The sequence below is a fragment of the Entelurus aequoreus genome, linkage group LG28, assembly GCF_033978785.1.
Source record: "Entelurus aequoreus isolate RoL-2023_Sb linkage group LG28, RoL_Eaeq_v1.1, whole genome shotgun sequence".
NCBI classification, from domain to species: Eukaryota; Metazoa; Chordata; class Actinopteri; order Syngnathiformes; family Syngnathidae; genus Entelurus; species Entelurus aequoreus.
Window position 1 is genome coordinate 7,813,674 of NC_084758.1, and position 16,321 is coordinate 7,829,994.

General features: G+C 37.5%; 1 long non-coding RNA gene across 1 annotated transcript in view; it reads right to left on the bottom strand.

Annotated features, from left to right (window-relative positions):
* LOC133645129 (uncharacterized) overlaps nucleotides 1–16,321 on the bottom strand; it is a 50,614-nt gene that overhangs the window by 23,887 nt on the left and 10,406 nt on the right. Inside the window, exons 3-4 of the long non-coding RNA XR_009824911.1 lie at nucleotides 16,066–16,198; nucleotides 15,916–15,948 (exon numbers count right to left, since the gene is read on the bottom strand). This is a non-coding gene — a long non-coding RNA (uncharacterized LOC133645129). The remainder of the gene's footprint in view (nucleotides 1–15,915; nucleotides 15,949–16,065; nucleotides 16,199–16,321) is intronic.

Sequence of the window (16,321 nt, forward strand, 5' to 3'; positions counted from 1 at the left end):
AGGGTAGTACTTACTGTACTACTTCACTCAACTACTTTACACTGTACTACTTCACTCAAGTACTACCTACTGTACTACTTCACTCAAGTACTACCTACTGTACTATTTCACTGACTCAAGTACTACACACTGTACTGCTTCACTGAGGTACTACACACTGTACTACTTCACTCAAGTACTACACAATGTACTACTTCACTGAGGTACGACCTACTGTACTACTTCACTGACTCAAGTACTACTGACTGTACTACTTCACTCAAGTACTACCTACTGTACTACTTCACTCAAGTACTACTGACTGTACTACTTCACTCTAATACTACACACTGTACTACTTCACTCAAGTACTACCTACTGTACTACTTCACTGAGGTACTACCTAGTGTACTACTTCACACAAGTACTACCTTCTGTACTACTTCACTCAAGTACTACCTACTGTACTACTTCACTGAGGTACTACCTACTGTACTACTTCACTGACTCAAGTACTACACACTGTACTACTTCACTCAAGTACTACCTACTGTACTACTTCACTCAAGTACTACCTACTGTACTACTTCACTGACTCAAGTACTACACACTGTACGACTTCACTCAAGTACTGCCTACTGTACTACTTCACTCAAGTACTACTGACTGTACTACTTCACTCTAATACTACACACGGTACTACTTCACTCAAGTACTACCGACTGTACTACTTCACTCAAGTACTACCTAGTGTACTACTTCACACAAGTACTACCTACTGTACTACTGCATTCAAGTACCACCCACTGTACTACTTCCCTGAGGTACTACCTACTGTAGTACTTCACTGACTCAAGTACTACCTACTGTACTACTTCACTCACGTACTACCTACTGTACTACTTCACTGAGGTACGACCTACTGTACTACTTCACTGACCCAATACTACACACTGTACCACTTCACTCAAGTACTACTGACTGTACTACTTCACTCAAGTATTACCGACTGTACTACTTCACTCAAGTATTACCGACTGTACTACTTCACTCAAGTACTACCTACTGTACTACTTCACTGACTCAAGTACTACACACTGTACGACTTCACTCAAGTACTACTGACTGTACTACTTCACGCTAATACTACACACTGTACTACTTCACTCAAGTACTACCTACTGTACTACTTCACTGAGGTACTACCTAGTGTACTACTTCACACAAGTACTACCTACTGTACTATTTCACTCAAGTACCACCCACTGTACTACTTCACTGAGGTACTACCTACTGTAGTACTTCACTGACTCAAGTACTACACACTGTACTACTTCACTCAAGTACTACCTACTGTACTACTTCACTGAGGTACGACCTACTGTACTACTTCACTAACTCAAGTACTACCTACTGTACTATTTCACTCAAGTACTACCTACTGTACTACTTCACTCACGTACTACCTACTGTACTACTTCACTGAGGTACGACCTACTGTACTACTTCACTGACCCAATACTACACACTGTACCACTTCACTCAAGTACTACTGACTGTACTACTTCACTCAAGTATTACCGACTGTACTACTTCACTCAAGTACTACCTACTGTACTACTTCACTGAGGTACTACCTATTGTAGTACTTCACTGACCCAAGTACTACACACTGTACTACTTCACTGACTCAAGTAGTACACACTGTACTACTTCACTCAAGTACTACTGACTGTACTACTTCACTCTAATACTACACACTGTACTACTTCACTCAAGTACTACCTACTGTACTACTTCACTGAGGTACTACATAGTGTACTACTTCTCACAAGTACTACCTACTGTACTATTTCACTCAAGTACCACCCACTGTACTACTTCACTGAGGCACTACCTACTGTAGTACTTCACTGACTCAAGTACTACACACTGTACTACTTCACTCAAGTACTACCTACTGTACTACTTCACTGAAGTACTACCTAGTGTACTACTTCACACAAGTACTACCTACTGTACTATTTCACTCAAGTACTACACACTGTACTACTTCACTCAAGTACTACCTACTGTACTACTTCACTGAGGTACGACCTACTGTACTACTTCACTAACTCAAGTACTACCTACTGTACTACTTCACTCAAGTACTACCTACTGTACCACTTCACTGAAGTACTACCGACTGTACTACTGTACTGTACTGTAGTACTACTACTAACATAGAAGGTATGTAAACAAACATTCTGTGTAAATAACTCATTTCAGTATAGATCTGAGACTTATAGTCCAGTGCGACTTATGTATGGAAACAAATATTTTCTTTCTATAAAGTGGTAGGTGTGGCTTATATACCGTTAATGTGGTGGGTGTGGCTTATTTACCGTTGCACTCTTATAGTCCGGAAACATAACGAACACGAAATTAAACGCTCCTTTTCCACGGCAAATTGATAATTGTGCATGAAGCCAGTTGGAGTATAACGTGTACAGGAGCCTCCTTGTCATAACACTTCTATGAAATAAGAAAAAGTGGAGTGTCAGTCGGACGGGATGACAGTGAAGGCAACACGCTCATTATTCCTCTTTCTTCCTCATTATTCCTCTTCCACTCTTATTCCTCACACAGAAGCGCGTGTGAATGTCAGCGTTGTGGAACGCAAAAACGGAGGTTTCACAGAGCCACACCTTTCGCCATTCACCGACGCGTCTTGAAAAAACGTTCTAGAAATACAATTTTTTTTAAAGTGGAAAACAAGTCAGATGCAAGAAGAAAAAGTTGCAACTTTGACTCTAACAACACAAACCTTTTTGCCCAGAAAATAGTCCTGGAAACCAATAAAGTGCTGTGACTTGTCTCATTTGTTACTGACTGTGGCAGGACACCTCTGCCTCTGTTTCACTTTATGTTGCTGGTAAAAAAAATATGGTTGTAGTAGTAGGCTAAAGTTAAATTATTTAGTATGCACTAATTAAAGGGGCAGAGCTTTAAGAGACATTTTAGCTTTTATATTTTATAAGATATATTTTTTGTAAGAACCACAATTAATAAATATATTTCAGTGAATAACTTATTGTTCAAATCTGTGTATAAATATGTACATAAAGTGTTGTAATTATATTGTAAAATGGATGGATGGACGTTTAAAACAAAACTGTTATTACTAATTAGTAAGTATACATTTTTTTAGCCTTTTTAGAGAAAATCATATCATTGTAGTAAATGATGCAAATTACTCAATGATGTCATGGTGACCACGCCCATAGCCACGCCCCCACCGCCACAGGTATCTTGGCAGTTTATGGGAAACACTGATATTATCAAACATTCAAACCATTTTTAAATAGAAATAATTACTTATAAGTTATCCATCAAATTGTGCAATGTAAAGGCAGTAATAGATTTCATGGGAAAATTGTCAAATTTGCTGTGGTTTTTTTACAGCATTTTTCTTTCAATGAAAAAAAACGGTACTTTTTTTTTTTTTTACTGTAATAAACTATGGTGCCGTTTTGGCATTTACAGTAATAAACCGAAAAATCTACAGCTGTTGATTTGGGGTAAAAAAAAAAAAAACAACAACAAAAAAAAAAAAAACTGCCAGCTCAACTGTTAAAATTTTACAGTAAAAATGCAGTTTAAAAAAACTAATATACATTTTAAAGTAACATTCTGACAACTGAGCTGGCTTTTTTTTTTTTTTTTACCATAAAAACAGCAGTACTGTTTTTCCATTTACAGCAATATACACTACATTTTAAAGTAAAATTATTGCAACTTACCATATTTTTAGTTTAAAAAAAATATACTAATAAAATGCATTTAAAAAATGGTGTAATAATAGTGTTCACTGTTGAAAAGCCAAACATAACTGCGACATGGCCCTCAGTGAAAATGACTTTGGTTACAAGACTGAATGGCACTTCTACTTCCGGTTGAATGCACGAAATAGAAGGACACTGCAGCACCTGGACTGAGCGAACTTGTCCAAAAGATGGCGCCATACCATTTCAGTGCATTTATTTTTGGTTTTAAAACAAAGCAAAGAAGAATCCAAAAATTAGCTGCACTATTTACTAAATTATCTTCTTTTTTCTTCTCATGGAGGAGCCAGATGCGGTGGTTCGAGCATCTGGTCAGGATGCCACCCGAACGCCTCCCTAGGGAGGTGTTTAGGGCACATCCGACCGGTAGGAGGCCACGGGGAAGACCCAGGACACGTTGGGAAGACTATGTCTCCTAACTGGCCTGGGAACGCCTGGGGATCCCCCTGGAGGAGCTGGACGAAGTGGCTGGGGAGAGGGAAGTCTGCGCTTCCCTGCTTAGGCTGCTGCCCCCGCGACCCGACCTCTGATAAGCGGAAGAAGATGGATGGATGGACTTTCAACGTCAGTGCACTCTTTGACAGTGTTTGGAAAATGACTTTAAAATAGTAGTGAGTTACTTTTTAACTTGCCAACAATCAAACATTTAATTAGTAATGAAATTACTATTTATTAAATATAATTACCAGCGAAAGTAATTATTGCTTCACTAAAAAAAAACATAAAATATCTTGACATATTAAGTTGAAAGACGTTTCATGAAAGCAGAGTGTAAGTGGTCTGTGAATGAAAAGTGCTACATAAATAAAGTTTGATTTTTATTTGCACTTTCAATGTCAGTGCACTCATTGACAGTGTTTGGAAAATGACTTTAAAATAGTAGTGTTACTTTTTAACTTGCCAACAATCAAACATTTAATTAGTAATGAGATTACTATTTATTGAATATAATTAATTACCAGGGAAAGTAATTATTGCTTCACTAAAAAAAAACTTAAAATATCTATGTTGGCCTGGGAACGCCTCGGGATCCCCCGGGAGGAGCTGGACGAAGTGGCTGGGGAGAGGAAAGTCTGGGCTTCTCTGCTTAGGCTGCTGCCCCCGCTACCCGACCTCGGATAAGCGGAAGAAGATGGCTGGATGGATGGATGGATATTTATTAAATTGTCGGAAACAAATAACGGCTCCTAGTCAGTCATTTACGTTATTTATCGTATTTGTTTGAAAATGTAAATAATCAAAATGGCCCCCGCATGCTTTGATTTTTCAGTGTGGCCCCCAGTGGAAAACATGGCCCCCCGACGCAAAATAATGAGTTCACTTCCCATCGGCGTTGTCTCTGCGATTACGAAGCTCTCATCTCAATAATGGCGGCGGTCAGGTGCGAGCGGGTGATTGATAGGTGGCATTTGGCGGCGGCGGCGGGGCCCGGCACGCGGCGTCCCGTCGGCGCGGGCCCCGAGGGAGGAGAGCCAGCACAACCTTTCAATAATCGAAAGCCTCCCGTCCGGCGAGAGGCCGATCCTTTTGTTCTAATTAACCTGTGGAATGAGTTCAGCGGCCGGCGGCGGGAAGGCGCTCGCCATGCATGAAGACGAGGAGAATGCCAAAGGGGGGGGCGGGGGGGCGTCGGCCTCCATCTTGGTGGCATTAGCATCACAGCCCACCTTTGTTTGGAGGACAATTAACTCCAGAGACCAACAGCTTTGGTAGTCTTTCAACACAGGAGGCTGTTGTCAGTGGGAATTAGGACGACAACAACACAGACATTAACAACCACAACAACATTAACAACAATAATAATAACCACAATAACAACAACAACACAGAGATAAACAACCACAACAACAATAACAACCACAAAAACAACAACACCAATAACAACAACAACACAGACATAAACAACCACAACAACAATATCAACAATAATAATAACCACAAAAACAATAACAACGACAACACAGACATAAACAGCCACAAAAACAATAACAACAACACCAATAACAACAACAACAACAACACAGACATAAACAACCACAACAACAATAACAACAACAATAATAACCACAAAAACAATAACAACAACACAAACAAACAACCACAACAACAGTAACAACCACAAAAATAATAACAACAATAATAACCACAAAAACAATAACAACAACAACCACAACAACAATAACAACCACAAAAACAATAACAACCACAACAATAACAACAACACAAACATAAACAACCACAACAACAATAACAGCAACAATAACAACCACAACAACAATAACAACAACAATAACAACCACAACAACAATAACAACAACAATAACAACAACAACAATAACACAGACATAAACAACAATAACCACAACAAAAACCATAACAACAATAACAACAACAATAACAGTAACAACCATAACTACAATAACAGGGACGGCGTGGCGTAGTGGGTAGAGCAACCGTGCCAGAAACCTGAGGGTTGCAGGTTCGCTCCCCGCCTCTTACCATCCAAAAAATCGCTGCCGTTGTGTCCTTGGGCAGGACACTTCACCCTTTGCCCCGGTGCCGCTCACACCGGTGAAATGAATGATGAATGAATGGTAGGTGGTGGTCGGAGGGGCCGTAGGCGCAAACTGGCAGCCTCGCTTCCGTCAGTCTACCCCAGGGCAGCTGTGGCTACAAATGTAGCTTACCACCACCAGGTGTGAATGAATGATGGGTTCTCACTTCTCTGTGAGCGCTTTGAGTATCTAACATTAGAAAAAGCGCAATATAAATCTAATCCATTATTATTATTATTAACAACAACAATAACACCGACATAAACAACCACAACAACAATAACAACCACAAAAACAATAACAACAACACAGACATAAACAACCACAACAGCAATAACAACAACACAGACATAAACAACCACAACAACAATAACACCGACATAAACAACCACAACAACAATAACAACCACAAAAACAATAACAACAACACAGACATAAACAACCACAACAACAATAACAACAACACAGACATAAACAACCACAACAACAATAAAAAACACAAAAACAACAACACAGACATAAACAACCACAACAACAATAGCAACAACAATAACAACCACAACAACAACACAGACATAAACAACCACAACAACAATAACAACAAACAATTTTTAAGGAGCGCCCTAAGTGGCTGATCCGTTGGCGGTCCCGTCTTGTCTCCCTGTAACGTATGTCTGCTCTTAGCGGGATTGTGCCGAAAATGTAATTTCAGTTCTTATGTGTCTTGTACATGTTAAGAATGGACAAATAAAGCTGCTCTGCTCTCTGCTCTGCAACAATAACAACAACAACAATAACAACCACAATAACAACCACAACAACAATAACAACAACACAGACATAAACAACCACAACAACAACAATAACAACCACAATAACAACCACAACAACAATAACAACAACACAGACATAAACAACCACAACAACAACAACAATAACAACCACAATAACAACCACAACAACAATAACAACAACACGGACATAAACAACCACAACAACAACAATAACAACCACAACAACAATAACAACAACACAGACATAAACAACCACAACAACAACAATAACAACCACAAAAACAACAACACAGACATAAACAATCACAACAACAATAACAACCACAACAACACAGACATAAACAACCACAACAACAATAAAAACAACAGTAACCACAAAAACCATAACAATAACAACAATAATAATAACAACCACAATAACAACCACAACAACAATAAAAACAACAATAACAACAATAACAACCACAACAATAACAATAAAAACCAAAAAACCATAACAATAACAACAACACAGACATAAACAACCACAACAACAATAACAACCACAACAACAATAACAACAACAACACATACATAAACAACCACAACAACAATAACAATAACAACCACAAAAACAACAACACAGACATAAACAACTGCAACAACAATAACAACAACACAGACATAAACAACCACAAAAACAAAAACAATAACAACCACAACAACAATAAAAACAGCAAAAACCATAACAACAATAACAACAATAATAATAACAACCACAATAACAACCACAACAACAATAAAAACAACAATAACAACCATAACAACAATAACAACCACAACAATAACAATAACAACCACAAAAACCATAACAATAACAACAACAACACAGACATAAACAACCACAACAACAATAACAACAACACATACATAAACAACCACAATAACAACCACAAAAACAACAACACAGACATAAACAACTGCAACAACAATAACCACAAAAACCATAACAACAATAATAATAACAACCACAATAACAACCACAACAACAATAAAAACAACAATAACAACCATAACAACAATAACAACCACAACAATAACAATAACAACCACAAAAACCATAACAACAACAACACAGACATAAACAACCACAACAACAATAACAACCACAACAACAATAACAACAACAACACATACATAAACAACCACAACAACAATAACAACCACAAAAACAACAACACAGACATAAACAACCACAACAACAATAACAACAACACAGACATAAACAACCACAAAAATAATAACAACAATAACCACAACAACAATAATAAGGGAACCGTATCACACGCATCTCTCCATAACGTTGAAGCGTTAACTATCTATCCATCCATCTAAATAACTAACTAGCTGACTAACTAACTAACTAGCTGACTAACTAACTGACTATCTATCTAAGTACAGGGAGAAGAAGACAGCACAGAATGCAGGACATAGTACAGAGGTCGGGTCGCGGGGGCAGCAGCCTAAGCAGAGAAGCCCAGACTTCCCTCTCCCCAGCCACTTCATCCAGCTCCTCCCGGGGGATCCCGAGGCCTTCCCAGGCCAGCCGGGAGACATAGTCTTCCCAACTAACAGAAGACTATGTGTGTTTAAGTATACTTGAAGTATACTTAAAGGTGTTCAAATGTACTTAAAAACACTTTCAAGTACCTTTGAACACTTTTAAGTACCTTTGAACACCTCTAAGTATACTTAAAGGTGTTCAAAAGGTACTGAAGTTAGTGTTTTGTAGTTAATCTAAACTCATCGGGGACAAGCGGTAGAAAATGAATGGATGGAAGTTCATAAGTGACATTTGCTTGCCATGTCTTTCTTCTTGAATAAATGTGTTTCTTGGGATGTTCTGGAAGGCGTGAATTGCATTTATTTGATTTCTTATGGGAAAGATTGCTTTGTTTTTATGGCAGCGCTGTGATAAAACAACAACATGCACCTAGCTTGTTGTGCATGTGGTGTGGGTGTCAGCGCAGTACTGCTCACAGCCACCAGGGGGCGGAAAAACACCTTTGTTGCAACCTAGTGCTGAAAGTCAAACTTTACCTTTGAACTCCTTTACGTACACTTAAAGTACCTTTGAACACCTTTAAGTATATACTTGAAGGTGTTTAAAGGTACCGAAAGGTACTTGAAGGTGTATAATGCATCAAAATAAATGTTATGAATTATTGACTTATTATTTTAGGTCAAATATTAAACTTGGAAATTTATTTTTTGGGGGTTGGGAAATATTGCATATGTTGTGTTTTTGGCATATCAAAACTAAAGTGTTCTTTAACAAACAGCATAAATATAAAAAATGGTATTAATAAAAAATATAAACTTAGAATTGGTGTAGAGGTTCAAGCATTGAAAGTAAAAAAAAAAAAAAGAAGACATTTATGAGTTATTCTTAACTCTTTAATGAGGGGGGGGGGATTTTTTTGGCCCCTTTTAAAACTGTCACAAAATAAAAATGAATCCACATCCTTATTGTTATGAATTATTGACCTATTCAAGGTTCCAATTACGTCATCTCAAATATTACACTTTGATGTTTTATTTATTTGTTATATTGCTTACTGGGTGTTCTTGCCAATTGGAAAAAATAATAATAATAATTTTAAAAAATGGTTTTCCTCGCGAATAAAACATTTTTTAAATGTCACTTAATATCAACTGATTAAAAAAATATTCACATACTTTTCAAACAAGACCTTTACACCAAACTTTAGGATAATAATTAATAATAATAAATCATTAATATTTTTTTAATAGTTTAGGTTTTTGTATTTTTATTTTTTACATCTAAATATTGTCCTGGTTTTAAAATTAAAAAAAAATATCAAAAATTCCCCCGCACGCTTGGATTTTTCAATGTGAAAAAAAGTTAGGACGCCCCTGTATTAAACAGATGTAATGCGTCACCATGGCGACAAACGTACCGATTCTACGATTCTCACCATGTTCCTCCCGTGAATTCATGTCAAACAAGACATAAAAATGCTGCTATCAGGCTTTTAGCCGTGAAACTGCCGTGAAATCCTGCCGGTATGTGTAAGTTGAGGCTAATGAGAAGTTGTCTTGTTGTCTGGCATGCTGGTCTGCAGGTGGATGCTGCCCTCTAGTGGCCTGAGGCGCACCTGCAACAGCAGCTGATCTACTGTTCCTTCTGGCGGACTTTGCTGAGGAACATATCAGATCGGTCAGATCTAGTCTTAAACTTAGATTGGTCAGACCTAGTCTTGGACTTAGATTGGTCAGATCTAGTCTTGGACTTGGATTGGTTAGATCTAGACTTAGACTTAGATTGTTCAGATCTAGTCTTGGACTTAGATTGGTCAGATCTAGTCTTGGACTTAGATTGGTCAGATCTAGTCTTACACTTAGATTGGTCAGATCTAGTCTTGGACTTAGATTGGTCAGATCTAGTCTTGGACTTAGATTGGTCAGATCTAGTCTTAGACTTCAATTGGTCAGGTCTAGTCTTGGATTTAGATTGGTCAGAACTAGTTTTGGACTTAGATTGGTGACATCTAGTCTTAGACTTAGCTTGGTCAGATCTAGTCTTGGACTTAGATTGGTCACATCTAGTCTTACACTTAGATTGGTCAGATCTAGTCTTGGACTTAGATTGGTCAGATCTAGTCTTGGACTTAGATTGGTCAGATCTAGTCTTAGACTTCGATTGGTCATATCTAGTCTTGGATTTAGATTGGTCAGAACTAGTTTTGGACTTAGATTGGTGACATCTAGTCTTAGACTTAGATTGGTGACATCTAGTCTTAGACTTAGATTGGTCACATCTAGTCTTAGACTTAGATTGGTCACATCTAGTCTTGGACTTAGATTGGTCACATCTAGTCTTAGACTTAGATTGGTCACATCTAGTCTTAGACTTAGATTGGTCACATCTAGTCTTAGACTTCGATTGGTCACATCTAGTCTTAGATTTAGATTGGTCACATCTAGTCTTAGACTTAGATTGGTGACATCTAGTCTTAGACTTAGATTGGTCACATCTAGTCTTGGACTTAGATTAGTGACATCTAGTCTTAGACTTAGATTGGTCACATCTAGTCTTAGACTTAGATTGGTCACATCTAGTCTTAGACTAAGATTGGTCACATCTAGTCTTAGATTTAGATTGGTCACATCTAGTCTTAGATTTAGATTGGTCACATCTAGTCTTAGACTTAGATTGGTGACATCTAGTCTTAGACTTAGATTGGTCACATCTAGTCTTGGACTTAGATTAGTGACATCTAGTCTTAGACTTAGATTGGTCACATCTAGTCTTAGACTTAGATTGGTCACATCTAGTCTTAGACTTAGATTGGTCACATCTAGTCTTAGACTAAGATTGGTCACATCTAGTCTTAGATTTAGATAGGTGACATCTAGTCTTAGACTTAGATTGGTGACAGCTAGTCTTGTTACTTGTTGTAATCATTGTGTTATTGTTATCATTGTGTTGTTGTTACTTGTTGTAATCATTGTGTTATTGTTATCATTGTGTTGTTGTTGTCACTCGTAATCAATGTGTTGTTGTTTTTGTTGTTACTTGTTTTCATTGTGTTGTTGTTGTTGTTATTACTTGTTTTTATCATTGTGTTGTTGTTACTTGTTGAAATCATTGTGTTGTTGTCGTTGTTACTAGTCGTCATTATTGTGTTGTTGTTTTAGTTACTTGTTCTTGTGTTGTGTATGCTGTTACTTGTTTTTATCATTGTGTTATTGTTACTTGCATAACCATTGTGTTGTTGTTGTTGATGTTGTTACTTGTTGTAATCATAGTGGTGTATTTTTTGCTACTTGTTATCATTGTGTTGTTACTTGTTTAATCATTGTGTTGTTGTTGTTGTTGTTGTTGTTTTTACTTATCATTGTGTTGTTGTTACTTGCTGTAATCATTGTGTTGTTGTTGTCATCATTGTGTTGTTGTTGTCATGATGTTTATGACATTGTGTGCCTCCCATTTAACAGTGCATGTGTTAGCTGCTAGGAAGAAAAGTCTTTGTTTTGCTTTTCCTGCACACTAAATCTTTCTCTTTGCAATCAATCTCTCCGCCATGTTTGTTTTGCTCGGCTTACAGGATGAAGCAGGAAGTGAGCAGTCAGCATGCAGACACACACACACACACACACACACACACACACACACACACACGTAGCACATAATAATCATGGTCATATTGACAATGCAGAGGATTTCAAACAACATATTGCTCATAAAGACACTAAATAGGCTGCTTCATTGAGGACACACACACACACACACACACACACACACACACACACACACACACATTATGGCAGATGAGAGCATTGAGTGGGTAGAAGAGAGCATGAGAGCTTTTTATCCACTTAAGTCACGTTACCATGACAACAAAGCTGTGAACTTTAACAAACAAACATTTCATTTCATTCTTCAAAGTACACAAATACCTTTATACACTTCTCTCATCCATCCATTTGTACATCCGTCCATCAAACTAGAATCCATCTACTTATTCATCTAATCATCCACCCAAACATCCATCTAATCATCCACCTAATCATCCATCCAAACATCCATCCAATCATCCACCTAATCATCCATCCAATCATCCACCTAATCCATCTAATCACCCACCTACTCATTCATTCAATCATCCATCCAATTATCCACTTAATCATCCACCTAATCATCCATCCAATCATTCATCTTGTCATCCACCTAATCATCCATCCAGTCTTCCATTCAATCATCCACCTAATCCATCTAATCATCCACTTAATATCCATCTACTCATCCATCTAATCATCCATCCAATCATCCACCTAATCATCCATCCAATCATCCACCTAATCATCCAACCAATCATCCATCTTGTCATCCACCTAATCATCCATCCAATCATCCACCTAATCAATCTAATCATCCATCCAATCATCCACCTAATCATCCATCCAATCATCAACCTAATCCACCTAATCATCCATCCAATCATCCACCTAATCCACCCAATCATCCACCTAATACATATAATCGTCCACCTAATCATGCATCCAATCATCCATCTTGTCATCCGCCTAATCATCCATCCAATCATCCATCCAATCTTCCATTTATTCATCCACCTAATTATCCACCGAATCATCCATCCAATCATCTACCTAATCATCCATCCAATCATCCATATAATCATCCACCCAATCATTCACCTACTCATCCATCCAATCATCCACCTAATCATCCACCTACTCATCCATCCAATCATCCATTCAACATCCACCTAATCATCCATCCAATCATCCATCTAACAATTAATCAAATCATCCATCCAATCATCCATCTAACTATTCATCAAATCATCCATCTAATCATGTATCTAGTCATACATTGAATCATCCAACCAATCATCCATCTAACAATTCATCAAATAATCCATCTAATCATCCATCCAACCATTCTATCCAATCATCCATCTAATCATCCATCCAACCATCCACCTAACAATTCATCCAATCATCCATCCAATCATTCATCCAACTATCCATATAATCATCCATGTATTTGCATATTTAATCATCAATCCAATCAACCATCCAATCATTTGTCTAATCATCCATCCACACATCCATCTAGTCGTACATCTAATCATCCAATGTAATCATTTATCTATTCATCCCTCTAATCATCCATCCACACAACCATCTCATCATCCATCTAATCATTCATCTGTTCATGCATTTAATCATACATCTAATCATCCATCCAATCATCCTTCCAACCATCCACCTAATCATCCATCCAATCATCCATTCAATCATCCATCCAATCATCCATCTATTTGTATATTTAATCATTAATCCAATCAACCACCCAATCATCCATCATTTCATATAATTATCCATCTAATCATCCATCATTTCATATAATTATCCATCTAATCATCCATCATTTCATATAATTATCCATCTAATAGTCCATCATTTCATATAATTATCCATCTAATAGTCCATCATTACATCTAATTTTCCATCTAATCCTCCGTTTAATTATCCATAATTCTATCTAATCATCCATCCAATCAACCATCCAATCATCCATCCACCCATCCATCTAATCATTCATCTCTTCATATATTTAATTATCCATCATGCTATCTAATCATCCATCTATTCATACATTCAATCACTCCAATCATGCATCCAATCATCCATCTATTTGTATATTTAATCATCAATCCAATCATCCATCTAATCATCCATCCACTCATTCATCTATTCATGTCTAATCATCCCTCTAATTATCCATCATTCTATCTAATCAGTTCTGTAGTTAACATGGGCGTACCTTAAAAGCTTTTTCAGCCAACCCTTTTAAGTTACGGTTCTATAGTTAACATGGGCGCCGATTGCGTCATACCTTAATAGCTGTTCAGCCAACCCTTTTAAGTTACGGTTCTATAGTTAACATGGGCGCCGATTGTGTCATACCTTAAAAGCTGTTCAGCCAACCCTTTTAAGTTACGGTTCTATAGTTAACATGGGCGCCGATTGCGTCGTACCTTAATAGCTGTTCAGCCAACCCTTTTAAGTTACGGTTCTGTAGTTAACATGAGCACCGATTGCGTCGTACCTTAATAGCTGTTCAGCCAACCCTTTTAAGTTACGGTTCTATAGTTAACACGGGCGCCGATTGCGTCGTACCTTAATAGCTGTTCAGTCAACCCTTTTAAGTTACGGTTCTGTAGTTAACATGAGCACCGATTGCGTCGTACCTTAATAGCTGTTCAGCCAACCCTTTTAAGTTACGGTTCTATAGTTAACACGGGCGCCGATTGCGTCGTACCTTAATAGCTGTTCAGTCAACCCTTTTAAGTTACGGTTCTGTAGTTAACATGAGCACCGATTGCGTCGTACCTTAATAGCTGTTCAGCCAACCCTTTTAAGTTACGGTTCTATAGTTAACATGAGCACCGATTGCGTCGTACCTTAATAGCTGTTCAGCCAACCCTTTTAAGTTACGGTTCTATAGTTAACACGGGCGCCGATTGCGTCGTACCTTAATAGCTGTTCAGTCAACCCTTTTAAGTTACGGTTCTGTAGTTAACATGGTTGCCGATTGCGTCATACCTTAATAGCTGTTCAGCTAACCCTTTTAAGTTACGGTTCTGTAGTTAACATGGGCGCCGATTGCATGGTTTTGATTGATTGATTGATACTTTTATTAGTAGATTGCACAGTGAAGTACATATTCCGTACAATTGACCACTAAATGGTAACACCCGAATAAGTTTTTCAACTTGTTTAAGTCGGGGTCCACTTGAACAAAAATGTACAGAGAATTAACACAAATTCAATACAACACCGAGCTGACAACAGAAGGACTTAGTGTAAAATAATAAAAATGTAATCATAGCCTAACAGAAATTATAATACACAGTTTGAACAGGCTACATTTTAAGACATTTTGAACCACTATGAACCATTTTTAGTCCAGTGCAAATATGTTTACATGGCATGAGATGAACTGATCATAGGTGACTTGATTTCTGAAACAACATTGACTATGACTGGAAATGACCTTTAATACCTATGCAACATATGGACAGATTAAAAACTTAAAAAAGGGAAGTTAAAATTGAGATGATAACATACCCAAAAGAAACCATGAATAGTTTTAAAGTCAACCAGTGCAGTTTTGTCAAACAGTTTAATTGATACTGTGGAGACCTTCTTACTATCAAGCCTTACCTTAGTAATGTTAGCAAACTTGTGGAAACAAACCTGCAAAATGAAAAGCCAAAATTAATTGAAAAATCAACTAGAAGACGAAAGGAAAGTGTATATACTGGTACATTTGAACAGCAGTTGTCAGCAGTATATAACTAGACCTCAGCTTACCTTTCTGCAGACACATTTATGGTAAGGTTCGCCATTTTTAACAGGTCCTCAAACACATCAGCATCCATTTCTGTTCCCGTCCCATTGGTCAATGAAAGCTGAGTCTCAAGTGGAAGACCCATCTTATCTATGACTAAAAAAATAATATAAAATATAACAAAATATAAATTCAAACATTCACAATAGCATAGTGTTACATTAGTGCTCATCTATTTCTAGTTTAGTTCTGGTGTAGATCTTTTTAAAAAATGGCCCA